The sequence below is a fragment of the Tasmannia lanceolata genome, unplaced genomic scaffold (genome assembly GCF_043159265.1).
Source record: "Tasmannia lanceolata isolate RefF3 unplaced genomic scaffold, GAP_Taslan_0.1 ptg000004l, whole genome shotgun sequence".
NCBI lineage: Eukaryota > Viridiplantae > Streptophyta > Magnoliopsida > Canellales > Winteraceae > Tasmannia > Tasmannia lanceolata.
The window spans coordinates 12,028,414-12,042,070 of record NW_027518681.1 but is presented as its reverse complement, the minus strand read 5'-3'; the positions used below and the strand labels follow the sequence as shown (position 1 = coordinate 12,042,070).

Here is a 13,657-nt window from a genome sequence, read left to right as displayed (position 1 = left end):
CAAAGAGTATATAGGTAGAAGACAAGTTTAGTGGTTAACAAAAAAATTTGAATTAATTTGGGAAAATCTAGTCAATAGGAGATATCGATAGAGGAAAATGATTGTGAGCTTGAAGCTCATATAACTTATATGAGCTTGAGGGCCCAAACACATGGGTCCCACATTTTTTGTGGTGATCCAAACCATTCATTTGCAAGGCCCCATCATAGATAGGGTGTGTACCAAAAATCAGCTACATTGGATCATCCAAACGTCTCGAAAAGCGGAGGGCAAAAATGGGCAGATTTGTGGCAAACGGTGTCTGTCCATTTTTGCCGTCTACTTTTGGATGGGTTAGGATAATCCAATGGAGCTGATTTTTTGTACACACCCTATCTATGTAAGGGCCTGTCAAATGAATGCTTTGGATCATCCTAACAATGTGGGGCCGCATGTATTTGGCCCTCAAGCTCATATAAGCTATATGAGCTTCAAGCTCACAATCATTTTCCTCATATATTGGCTTTGCATATTATAAGAACAAAACTGTAAGCTGAAAACCATATGACAAGACACTTTATTAATATGTAAAGAGTAGTTTACATTCATAAGGTTTTAAATAACTTGGAGCCCACATGTTTTGCCATCTTATCTAGTTCTAGAATAATATGTGAAATTATTCATATATAATTGGGTACGACATATGTGCAGTCCTTGATATTTTATACAAGTCTGCTGTCGTTGGAACAAATATGAAGGGGGTGATTACATGAAGGCTTGAATACTTTATAGAAGCTATCACAATCACAACATTTCAACAATTTAATAGAAACTTCAATTAAGGGTTTAAATTTCGGCCAAAATCGGTGAGGAACATAATTTTGGAAATTTGTAAAATAAAATGTTAATTTTTTATTCCTTTACATAATGTCGGCCCAAAAAAAACAACATTTCGAGCTTCTTTACTGAATTTCGGCCGAAATTTGTGATTTCGGCTAAAATTTTGGTTTCAGTGAGACCTGAAATTACACCGAAACCGGAATTTAAAATGTTGACTTCAATTACATCATATAAGTTGTCAACAAGTTTTTTTTTTTTTTTCTGAAATGGTAAATTATATATTGAAGGAAGAGAAACCATTACATTAAAAGATAAACAAGAAGACAACATGTTTTACATTTCACAAAAACTTAAATTAAGTCATAAAACAAGAAGACACACAATTTCACATAAATATGAGCAAGTCATTTTATTTGTGTTGGCCGGCTCAAGTCCAAGTCTATAGGTTCAAACCGTTCACAGAACATATCGGCCATTCTATAGGTTCAAACCGTTCAATTGTATTGGCCGGCTCAAGTCCAAGTCTCCTAAAACTCGTATATATACTTCTCGAAGAGGAGCATCTGATCCGACGGCAGAGAAATGACCACATACAAATTTCCATCGTTGACCGGGCTGGGTTGAATAAATCCGAGCCCTTCAATAGGTACCTCTCCGGGCCCCACATATATCGGCCTTCCCCACCCGAAATCTGCTTCATACATTGGCACCCTAACCCAGCTATTAATCATCAGGTTCGGGCTGTTAAACGAGTAAGCCTCAGCCACCACCGTCTGTGGGTCCGGCTTCAGCTCAATCAAATCCACCGCCGATCTCAGATACTCGTCGTCCATCCGAGCCAGTGCCGCACGGATCATTTGTGCAGCGAATGTTATCGGCTTCGATAAAAGATCCCCGACGACTGCTATTGGAGCTGCACCTAAGATGGCGTTGCCGTGGTAACCCAGAGGGAGCGGTGGCTGGAATCGGGTTCGGCCATCGATGGGGATGAAAACTTTCGTTTCTTGATCGTCTGCTAGACCGCGAGCCTTGCAAGTGCACCGCCACATGTGGGATGCGAGGGTCTCGAAGGTGGTGTAAGTGGATGTGGTTTCGGGGTCTTCTTGTTTGGCTTTGGCCTTGAGGAGGCTAACCTGTTCGCGGGTGATTTTGAAGCTTGCGATGGCGAGGGTAGCACTTGGGGTTGTGGTGGGGTCAGATTTTAGGGTTGGAGGAGGATGGTATTCGATGTGGTCGAAGGCCGGAATAGGTGGGTCCCGTGCTCGAAGGAGCGTTCGATCAAAGACCGGAGGGACGGCGAGGTGGAGCCCTCGTGCCATGTCGGAAAATGTGTTGGTGAAGTGGACGCCGGATGTGGCATCAGCGCCCTGGTGTTGGGTCGAAAAGCCCAAAGAAACGCCACCGCATTTGAAATGAGTCAGTTGAATAGCTAGAAGAGGATAAGAATCGATTCCGCCTGAGTAATCGACTTTATGTACAAGTGGGCTGCACTGCGGGGGCGTGAAATCGCCAAAATCATCGAGGTCGGAATCAGAATCAGCTTCGATGAACAGAACACCCTCGGCGTTACAGTTAATTATGACTCGGCCATCGTCGCCCATCTTTAATCTACCAGCCATGGGGTAGAAAGGGACGAGGGCTTTGCTAAGCGCGTTTTTTAGCAAGGCAGAGTCGAAGAAATTGGAAGAACCATCATGTTTGTAGAAATAGATGCTGGGGGTGTGGGATCTTGGCATCACAAGGTCTATGTTAGAATTCCAGAGAAGAGTGTTAGGAGTTTCGCCCTCGGGTGTAACCATACTCGACTCTCTAACGTTGATTTTCAACTTCATCATGTTGGGAGTGCTTTGGTTTTCAGATGGATACAAATGGATACTCATATATAAGTATTTATAGTAGATGAAGGCTGCAAATGCACTTTCTTGGCAGCTCGTTCTGTTGAATTTTTTAAAAGTCAGAGGAATAGGTTTGTACAAGGCTACAAGCTAAGAGAGAATAAAAGTCCGACGATTTTGTTCGTGCCATTATGTAAAGGAGATTATATTACTGGATTATATGGGTTTACACCGTATAAAAATTCTACTAAAAGAGAGAAAGAAAAAGTCATGTGTATCCAATACAATGTTGAGAGAGTTGCCATTCATTGTTCATTTTCAAAAAAGTGGAGAGAGAGAGAGAGAGAGACGTCTGGGCTATATCTGAATTTCAGTTTCAACTGAGGCTGCAACTTGGATTAAATTTGTCTTTCAATTAAGATTTATTACTTTCAGGTCCATTCACATCGTGGCGATCACCATACACAGGTCGGCCGGACATAGCCCTTATTGGTACAATGTGTCTTGCACGACCCATATTGCCCTTTTCCTTTGAGCAAAGTTTGTGAGTCCAGGGGTCTAGCCTCGAGCTCATTGGTAGGAGGCTTTGCTCCTCAATCAAGAGGGTCGGAGGTTCAATCCCACCTTACCTAACAAAAAAAAGTCGTTAGACTTAAGATTGTCGCTGTCTGAAAGTAGAAGGAAGAGAATTCTTTTACCCCAACTGGGGGCAAAAGCTTCTTTTCATAGACTTTAAAGATTACCACTAGGTTATGACTTGTTCAATAGCCTGCCCGTGTGTTCTAGATTGATAATGAAGCTGATATATTTCCTTTATGTGCATAAATAATGACTTCTAGGGAATATAAAGCCAATGCATAAATAATGCTTAGAGCATGGGGAATCTGTGGATCATCTCTTTATGCATTTCTCTTTCACCTGGCTTATATGGAGCTTAATATTCATGAGGTTTGGTAGTACTTAGATTTTTCCTTTGTCTATTCCGATGTTGCTACACAAATGGAGTTTTGTGCCTTGGAAAAAGAAAGGAAAAGTCTTGTGGAATATGTGTTTGATTGCCACTTGGTGGGTTGTTTGGAAAGAGAGGAATTCGAGAGTCTTTGGGGGGATGGCCAAATCTCCGCATTGGCTTTATATGAGAGTTATTACATTAGTTATTTCTTGGGCGAGATGTCATCCATCGTTCCGCTTTGTTTTGGCTTTTGACCTTTGGGAGGGTTGGAGGGATGTGTGCTCTACTAGTGTGATGAGTGAGGAGGCCTCAGGTCTTGCAGAGGTGGGTGCCTCCTCCCTATGGGATGGTAAAAATGAACTTTGATGGTGCATGCTTTGGCAACCCGGGCCCGGCCGAGGTGGGCGGCTTATGTCGTAATGAGAGTGGCGAAGTTCAGTGGGCGTTCTTCGGGCTCATTGGGGTTTGTGATGCCTTGGAGGCGGAAGTTAATGATGATTTTTTTTTTGTATTAAAAGATTAAGTGGAGAGATTTTGGATCATACGATTGTCGAGAGTGATTATCTAAATGTGATTCGATGGCTTAAGGGTAGGGTGCATCCTACATGGAGATTTTCATCTATGTTTGACAAAATTGATGAGCTAATTTCAGGTTCGTCTATTGTGATTGAGCATGTAAGGAGATCGGCAAATGGGGAGGCAGATTTGTTGGCTAAGCGGGGTGTGAGTGGCGGGGTGCTGGAATGGTTTGAGTTCCTCCCGCTTTGATTGGTGTTTTGTATTTTTTTTTCTCTTTTTCCGCTTCTTGTATTCTTGGGGTGATCCATCTCGGGCTCCCTTTCTTTCTTTTTTATAATATCTATTTACCATTTCAAAAACATATATAGAAGTAGGGACTGATCTTTGGCTTACTCGAATTGAATTGGTGCAACTCCAACCCAAATTTGGTTACTCAAACCAACGTTGGTGTTACTTGACCCAATTTTTTTGTACTCTCGTAAAATTCAGAATGAGAATAAAATTGAAGAAATCAGATTGAAGTTATCGAATTGAAGAAAAAACCCTTTGTAAAAATCAGACTGTTGATGAAGAAGGAAGAATGGTTGAGTCGTGCCACATGATCACTCTCCTTAAGAATCGTATTCACCCGTACGGTGCGACCGGGATAAGTAAATCAACTCTTCAAGATAAAACAGCCCTAACAGGATCCAGTAGACGTGCACTCACTTATTTGTCCAATTCATATCACCTTAGAACTGTGCTCACACGGGGAGCAAATCATAAGTGAAAGGAGCAAAAATGGAAGGAGAGAAATATGTAAATCTCGAATCGAATGACATGCATAGCAGGGTCACAAAAACTGAATGTAGCTCATGACAAATTTTAGTCCACTCGGATGGAGGGAATACTTTTCATCATTCTCAAACCCTATATGTCGAGGGGGTGATCACCTCCGTTGGGCCAATTCCAATAGTCCACACCAATAAGGGCGCATCACATTCTTGAGCCATCTGGAGTACCTTTGCAAGTGTTGAACAAAGAAACACAAAACCCTAACCCTAGTCCATAACACAAGACCGAGATTTTATTTGGTGTGTAGTTGTAAATAGGTTTTTTTTGGTAGATTTCCTGCGTGCATCTATTAGACCACAATGCAAATACGTTTTGTTAGGGGCAGAGCTCCCGCGTCCTTCACATTCTGGGTTGCGTTGTTGGTAGTAATAACTACTAGATACATTTCCAAGACACAACTTACTCGATAGTCAAAGCATGCTTTCAAGGTAATTAAACAAACTACAACTTAGTAAGAAACCATTAAATACCAAAGACTAAATACTAAAGACTCAAGACAAAGTAATTAATGTGTTGCATGTGACTTAATTATGCTCTTGCTTCTTTCTCCTTTGCTTGAGAAAAAAACTCGGCATCGAGTTTGAAGACAAATCTCACCAAAGTTGCTCATTCATCTTCTTTAATTCTTCAACTGAGACCCATGCATCCTCCGTTCTTGATTTTCCCTTTCAATGAACCAAATATAGAGTATAAATTCCATGGCGAGTAGTAATGGAACATGTATCCAAATCACCAATTGCTTCACATGAAGAATTCACGGGTGTAACAGAAAAATCACCAACTTGCAGTGAAGTTCTGTCCAAATCACCATGATATGAGTACAAATCATCCACATTGAAAACAAAACTCATTGATAACCCATTTGGCAACTCTATACGATAAGCATTTGGTCCCAACTTCTTGAGTATTCGAGATGGCCCAAGTTTCCAATGCTTGAGCTTATTATAAGTTCAAGCTGGAAATATTTCTTTTTGAAGATAAACCATGATCAGATCACCCTCTTGAAACTCTTTATTTCTCCTATGAACATCAACACTTGATTTATAGAGTTGAGAAGATTGTTTTGAGTGCTCACGAACCTAGTTGTGAATTTTTTTGATGTGGGCAGCAAATTCTTCGGCATCCATGCTCACTCGGGACTGATAGGAAATAGGAGATGGTGGAAAGGAAAAGCGAGACCAATAATGTGGAGGAATAAAATTTGGGGCGAGATAGTCTGTGAGAGTGTAGTTGTAGCCATATCTTTTTGGTGTGTGTTGATTTTTGTGAGTATATTTAGAGGAAGTTTTAGGAGGTTTAGAGTTGGTCCTTGATGAAAGCTGTATTTGTGAAGTTAGTATAGGGTTGGGTAGAGGTTGTTTTTGCATGGGATGTGAGCGGGAAGAACAAGTAGACAAATGTGTGATTGATGTGTTTGCTTATTGTGATTTAGTTGATGGTTGTGTGTAAGAGGAGAAGGGGCAGTGTGTAGAGTAGATGGTAAGGAAGTGGAGATGGAATGCGTAGATCGAGGAATAGGTGTGTAAGTTTGTGGCTACGGTATAACTTGGATGTTGTTTACCGCATTGCATTGAGGAAAAGGTAATGAAAATTGCGTAATGTGTTTCAAGTCAGAGGGTGAGAGAGTGGGTGAAACAAAAGTGTTAAGTAGTATGTCATTGAAGGATGACCTATGGGCTGAAGAAAATTGAAGTAGAGAAAGGAGGGAAATTTGGTTAGATTCTGCGTGAGTAGCTTGCATGGTGTGTGAAGAAGGGGAGGTGGGGTAAGATGTACTAGGGTGACGGTATCTTAATGTGTTGACAGAGGTGGATTGTGTGCCCACATGTGAGGAGGAACTAGAAGATTGGTTTGGATGTGTATCTAAGGAGTGGGAGGGGAGGTGGCCAGTATAAATTCCTAACTCCGATTGTTGGATAGGGATAGAGGATTGCTTGGTTGGGGAGGGAAAAAATGGCTAACCCTGCCATTTGTTGGTTGGGGATAAATGCCTAACTCCGATTGTTGGTTGGGGATAAATGCCTAACCCTATCATTTGTGGAGGGAAAAAATGGGTAGAAACAGTGTCTGTCCATTTTCCCTCCAACTTTGATTGGGTTAGGATGATCCCATAGTGCTGATTTTTGGTACACACCGTATCCCTGGAAGGGCCTTCCAAATAAATGCTTTGGATCCCCCAAAAAATATGGCCTCCTCTATGGTTTGTGCAACCATGCACAGATAAGCTATCTGTGCAGCTACACACAAACCATTTTCATATATATATATATATAGAGGAAAGTGTTGGTGAGCTTAAGCTCACCAAACTTAGGTGAGCTTAAGCGCCCCAATCACATGGGGCCCACATTTTCTGTGGTGATCCAAACCATTCATTTGCAAGGCCCTATCATAGATAGGGTGTGTACAAAAAATCAGCTCCATAGGATCATCTTAACCCCTCCATTTGTGGAGGACAAATATGGGCAGATTTGTGGACAAATAATGTCTGTCCATTTTCACCTCCACAAATGGATGGGTTAGGATGATCCTATGGAACTGATTTTTGGTACACACCCCCCTTCTATGTAAGGCCTTTCAAATGAATGCTTTGGATCATCCTAACAAAGTAGGCCCCAATGTGATTGGGTGCTTAAGCTCACCAACACTTTCCTCATATATATATATATAGAGGAAAATGATTGTGAGCTTGAAGCTCATATAGCTTATAAGAGTTTGAGGGCCCAAACACATGTGGGCCCATATTGTTAGGATGATCCAAAGCATTCATTTGAAAGGCCCTTAAATAGATAGGGTGTGCACAAAAAATCAGCTCCATAGGATCATCATAACCCATTCAAAAGTGGTGGGCAAAATGGACAGACACCGTTTGCCACAAATCTGCTCATTTTTTCCCTCCGCTTTTGGAGGGGTTACGATGATCCAATGGAGCTGATTTTTGGTACACACCCTATCTATGATGGGGCCTTGTATATGAATGGTTTGGATCAACACAAAAAATGTGAGACCCATGTGTTTGGGCTCTCAAGCTCATATAAGCTATATGAGCTTCAAGCTCACAATCATTTTTCTCATATATATATATATATATATATATATATATATATATATATATATATATATATATATATATATATATAGGCCATTATGATCCAAAATGCATTCGAAACGGATCTGACACATAAGGGATCCGAACAGATCTATTGCCACAAATACATAGTTTGATCTATTCCAAAGTGGATCCGTTCACACCCAAAGGAAGAGCGTGCAATATCAAAGTCACACCTTGGGACTTGGCTCGAGTCAACTGAGAATTGTGCATATAATAGTGGTGATCCACCAACCGAAGAATAAAAAAACAGAAAAGAAAAACAATGACATTTTATAATTGCTTTTGAACCGTTCTTATTGGATTCAAAGTAATGATTACTGTGCAAAGTTTAAGGGAGATAATTTTTCACCCACGTAGGATCATGCGCACAATTCACTTTATAAGGGGGCGCATAATCCTACAGGGGGTGAAAAAATCATCTCCCAAGTTTAGATGAGATTTTCTGACCATATGGTATTGTCATTGGAGTCGTTACTGGGGAAGGGAAAGCTTGGGCCTACCAATCCTGATCGGACATAAGGAAATAGTGTGGCCCTAGTTCCAATGACAATAGATTCCAAACATGTTTTCAAAATGTGCATTGTTTCTGAAAGTGAAGGAAGTTTCTTACATGTTTATTATTGAAATGATGGCATATTTGATTTTGCATAGTGAGATGATTTCCTCTGAAGAATGTTGATTTTAGCATGCTTGTGTCGGGTAGATAAGGTCTATGATTACTTGCTGAGCCGTTACCTCATTCTATATACAATTGTTTCTTTTCAGAGATGACGATAGCCGCAGAATGGCGGATGCTCTTAGGAGTTTATGGAAGAAGGGACCGGGAGAATCATAGAAAGTCACACTTGTGTTATGAAACCTTGCATGTTTGTGGATCTACCCATGGGCACGCAGTCACTACGGTATCCTTCTGGGGTTGGGCGTGACATGCGCTCTGAGTACGCACGAACATCAGACAAAAACTCTAGAGAAGGGCTGCTGACATTATCTAAATGGCAACCGTTTCATGATTTCATAAAAACTTTAATTAAATCATATAACAAGAAGAAGAAATTTTCACAATTGCACAGAAACAACAGCAATAAAAATCATAAAAAGAGACAAAACAAGGGGAAAAGAAAAAGGACAAATATCGGCCATTCTACGAGTTCTCGTATTGGCTAGGAAACAAGTATCCTAAAATTCATATAAATACTTCTCGAAGAGGGGCATCTGATCCGACGGCAGAGAAATGACCACATACAAACTTCCGTCATTGATTGGGCTGGGTTGAATAAATCCGAGCCCTTCAATTGGTACCTCTCCAGGTCCTGCAAATATGGCCCTTCCCCACCCGAAATCCGCGTCATAAATCGGCACCCGAACCCAGCTATTGATCATCAAGTTTGGGCTCTTAAACGAGTAAGCCTCAGCCACCACTGCCTGTGGATCCGACTTCAGCTCGATCAAATCAATCGCCGATCTCAGATATGCATCGTCCATACGAGCTAGAGACGCTCGAATCTTTTGCGCAGCGTAAGTTAGCGGCTTAGATAAAAGATCCTCAGCAACTGCTATTGGCGAAGCGCCAACGATAGCATTCCCGTGGTACCCAGGTGGGAGCTGAGGCCGGAATCGGGTCCTACCATCGACGGGAATGAAAGCTTTCGTCTCTTGATCGCCAGTGAGCCCACGAGCCTTGGAAGTGCAACGCCACATGTGGGAGCCAAGGGTCTCAAATGAACTATAAGTGGCAGTGCTTTCGGGGTCTTCTTGTTTGGTTTTGGCCTTGAGGAGGCTAATCTGTTCGCGGGTGATTTTGAAGTTTGCGATGGCAAGGGTATCACTTGGGGTTGTGGTGGGGCCGGATTTTAGGGTAGGAGGACGTTGGTATTCGATGTGGTGGAAAGGTGTGGAAGGTGGGTCCCGTGCTCGAAGAAGCGTTCGATCGATGATCGGAGGGACGGCGAGCTGGAGCCCACGTGCCATGTCGGACCATGTGTTGATGAAGTGGATGCCTGACGTGGCATCGGCAGCTTGGTGTTGCATTGAAACGCCAAAAGAAACGCCACCACATTTGAAATGAGTCACCTGTACAGCTAGAAGAGGATAAGAATCGATTCCGCCCGAGTAATCGATTTTTGGTATAAGTGGGTTGAATTGCAATGGTGGGAAATCGCCAAAATCGTCGAGGACGGAATCGGAATCAGCGTCAATGAAGAGAACGCCCTCGGCATTACAGTTGATGACGACTCGGCCATCGTCACCCATCTTCAATCTACCGGCCATGGGGTAGAAAGGGACGAGGGCTTTGCTAAGCGCGTTTTTTAGCACGGAAGAGTCAAAGAAATTGGAAGAACCATCATGCTTGTAGAAATAGATGCTGGGGGTGTGGGATCTTGGCATCACAAGGTCTATGTTAGAATTCCATAGACTCCTGTAAGGAGTTTCACTGTCGGGTGTAACCATACCAGACTCTCTCACGTTGATATTCAACTTCATTTTGGAAGTGCTCTGGTTTTCAAATGGATAAACACCGAGAGAATTGTTGAGATGGATAGAAATGGAGACAAGAATATGTATTTATAGTATAAACGAGAGCTCAAAATGCGCGTTCTTGAGAGCTTCAATAGCTCGTTTCTTTTGATTATTATTATTATTTTAAAGTCAGACGACTCGGTTTGCTCGAGAAAATCAAGTCTGTCAGATTTGACCAAGTCACTATCCAAAGAGCAAAAACAATATATCCAATACGGGGAATTTTCTACGGACAATCGCATAAGGCATTTTGGCAGGGAGCTCTGGACAGCCATATAGGCTCACTTTTCAACAGATTTTGTCGTATGAATTTAATTCATGTGATGTGGCTGCTCTCTCGTGCAACAGCCTGCCCGCGAACTGCCTTCTGCACTGGTCCCTAACAAATTCCCGAATACCACGTTGAGAGAGTAGCCCCTCTGTAGTTATGGGATTTGGTAGCCAATTTAATGGAAAGCCATTTTGCCACTGGCTTTCGCACTTGAGAACAGCCACATAAGTACTTTTTTTTCAGATTTTGTCTTATACATTTAATTCGCTCTTCTGCGAAATTGGCTAGCAAGAGAGAGAGTGAGCCGGGGTGGGAGTGGGGGAAGACCAGTCAAAAATGGCCGGCTAATAAAAGGGCACGATGGGGTTTAGCCAGATGTTAAAAGTCAAAGAAAGTAGTTGAAGTCTCCATACGAAGGAACCTTACTCATTCAATATTAGGTACAGAAAAATTAGAGCAGTTGGATCTGTCAACGATGGATCTTGACCATTCATCTATTTTGGACTCTCCATCTCGGTTCCCCACACTGTAGCCTAGGATAGCGACAGAAATCAAAATACCAAATAATGAGTTGGATTCAACGACTAGATAGTATAAAAAAATAGAAAAACAGCTGCCCACTTTCCCACTAGTGCATACCAAGGGATGATCTTAATCGTCATAATCTATAAGGGTCTTGACGTTAAATTTGGGTCAGGAAGGCAAAGAAAGGGCATGAATTCCCACAGGAGCCAAATTAATCAATTTCAAAATTGACAAAATCTTCCGGCCAATTTCACCAATGTCTTTATTTTCTAAACGAGATCTCATTTTAGAAGTATTTTCCTTTTTCTTTTCCTAGTTTTGTGTGGTTGTCATTTACTATATTCACGCGTAAGACATCGGCTTTAAATTTTTCAAAGGGTAATAATTCAACCCAATGTTTAAAATTTCAGTTTCGGTAACGGTTTCGGACCTTGAAACTTCGAAATTTCGAAATTTCGGTCGAAATCATGTACACAAATCGAAACCAATATTTTATTCAATATTTAATTTCGGTTGAAATTTTGGTGAAATCCCCAAATTTCGGCCAAAATAAATGACCATTTCGGTTTTGTGTGGTTTCGGTGTCGGTCTCCACCGAATTTCGGATTTCGGTCGAAATTTTAAACCATGATTCAACCCAATTGTGAAGGCTTCACACCGATACAACCGTCTCTCTCTCTCTCTCTCTCGTACAACCAGTACACACTCTCTCTCTCCCTCGGGTGCAACCAGCACACACTCTCTCTCTTTCTCAAACATGAACCTTTGGTGGGGCCTAACAAGTGCATTGTTGAGATCTTTGAACAAGGTAGGCCCCACCTGTACAACACATGGTCTAGATCTTTCAAGAAGATGGACATCATAAAGGTGTATTTATTTAAAAAAAATCAATTGGGCCCACCTGATTTGATGATCCAAACAGTTCGTTTGTTGGGTCCCAACGTATATAAATAGGCTTTGCTCGTAAAATCATCTCCATAGGATTATCCAAACCTTCTGATCTGCCTCTAAAGACCAGACGGTCAGGAGCAGGGGCGGAGGCACATAGAGCATGAGGGGGGCCATGGCCCCCAATGACTTAACAAATCTCTTTTATGGTTGTCAGTGTACATGCATTCTAAGCTAGTTTAGTGGCCATGCCCCCCTCCCCCCCCTCACCCAAAGTGTAAATTCCTGGCTCCGCCCCTGGTCAAGAGCATCTTTTTTTCTTTCTTTTTTTTTTGAATAGTAGCCAATAATTTATTCAAAAGAGACCGAGATGGTCAGATTACAAACCGGAAAAGAAGGGGAAACAACATTTCCCAAAGCACAAATCAAGGAAGAAGGGAATCAAAAAAATCTAAAGATTCTTTAGATGCACCCTCGCTAGCCAAACTATCTGCCACCGAGTTCGCAGATCGTCTAACGTGCAAAAAAGATATAGATGATGATCTAGTCTGATAAAAAACTTCATCAAAATATCTGTCGAATCTCCATGGATGCTTTTGCAGTCTTTTCAACCAACAGATTACATTTAGTGAATCTTCTTCCAATACCAAGGAATCCATTAGATGATGATCCACTAGCTTAACCCCTTAGAAGACCGCTCAAACTTTTGCTTCCAATGTGTTTCTCAAAACTCCTCCGATTTTGGCTGGACCCTGATTTTCAAAACTTGAACTATCAAAGTTCAATTTAAGAAAAACTGCAGAGTCAGGAGCATCTTACAGAGATGATTTTTGGAGAAAGGCCTATTTACATTGGGCCATCAAATGAACGGTTTGGATTTAGGAATTAGGGCTGCAATGAATTTTCTAATAAGTATGTGTTATATGATGTAAGTATGGAGTTTTGCCAAAACTGATTACTAAAACATACCCTATTCAACTTTTATGTAGATGGACCTTCAATTTATGATAATATCCCTCTAGATTAACCTTAAGCATATCATTTCCCTCACAATTGTGAAACGGAAAAAAAAAATCCCAAAAGGAAATTTCCTGTCATAAATGTTTTTCTTGCAATCCAAACATGGCCTTAGCAAATTGTTCTGTTTATTGAATCTCGATATCAATAATTAATCATTGAGGCATTGATGTTATCGACTTCGGTTACATGTTTAATTTTTCAAAGACGAAATATGTGATAAAGTTGGATGAATTCGAGGATAACCTTGCCTCCTTCCGACTAAATTCGAGGATAACCTTGCCTCCTTAACATTTCTTTTATGATTAACCTTCTTGGATTCACATCCAAGACTTCCACTTTCATTTAAATACTAAACATGTAGTTACGAG

General features: G+C 41.4%; 2 pseudogenes; both read right to left on the bottom strand.

The window, feature by feature from the left end:
- Positions 1-1,131: 1,131 nt before the first annotated feature.
- On the bottom strand, positions 1,132-2,850 carry LOC143875506 (shikimate O-hydroxycinnamoyltransferase pseudogene; annotated as a pseudogene).
- A 6,220-nt stretch (positions 2,851-9,070) lies between these two features.
- Positions 9,071-10,618, bottom strand: LOC143875507 (shikimate O-hydroxycinnamoyltransferase pseudogene; annotated as a pseudogene).
- Positions 10,619-13,657: the final 3,039 nt, after the last annotated feature.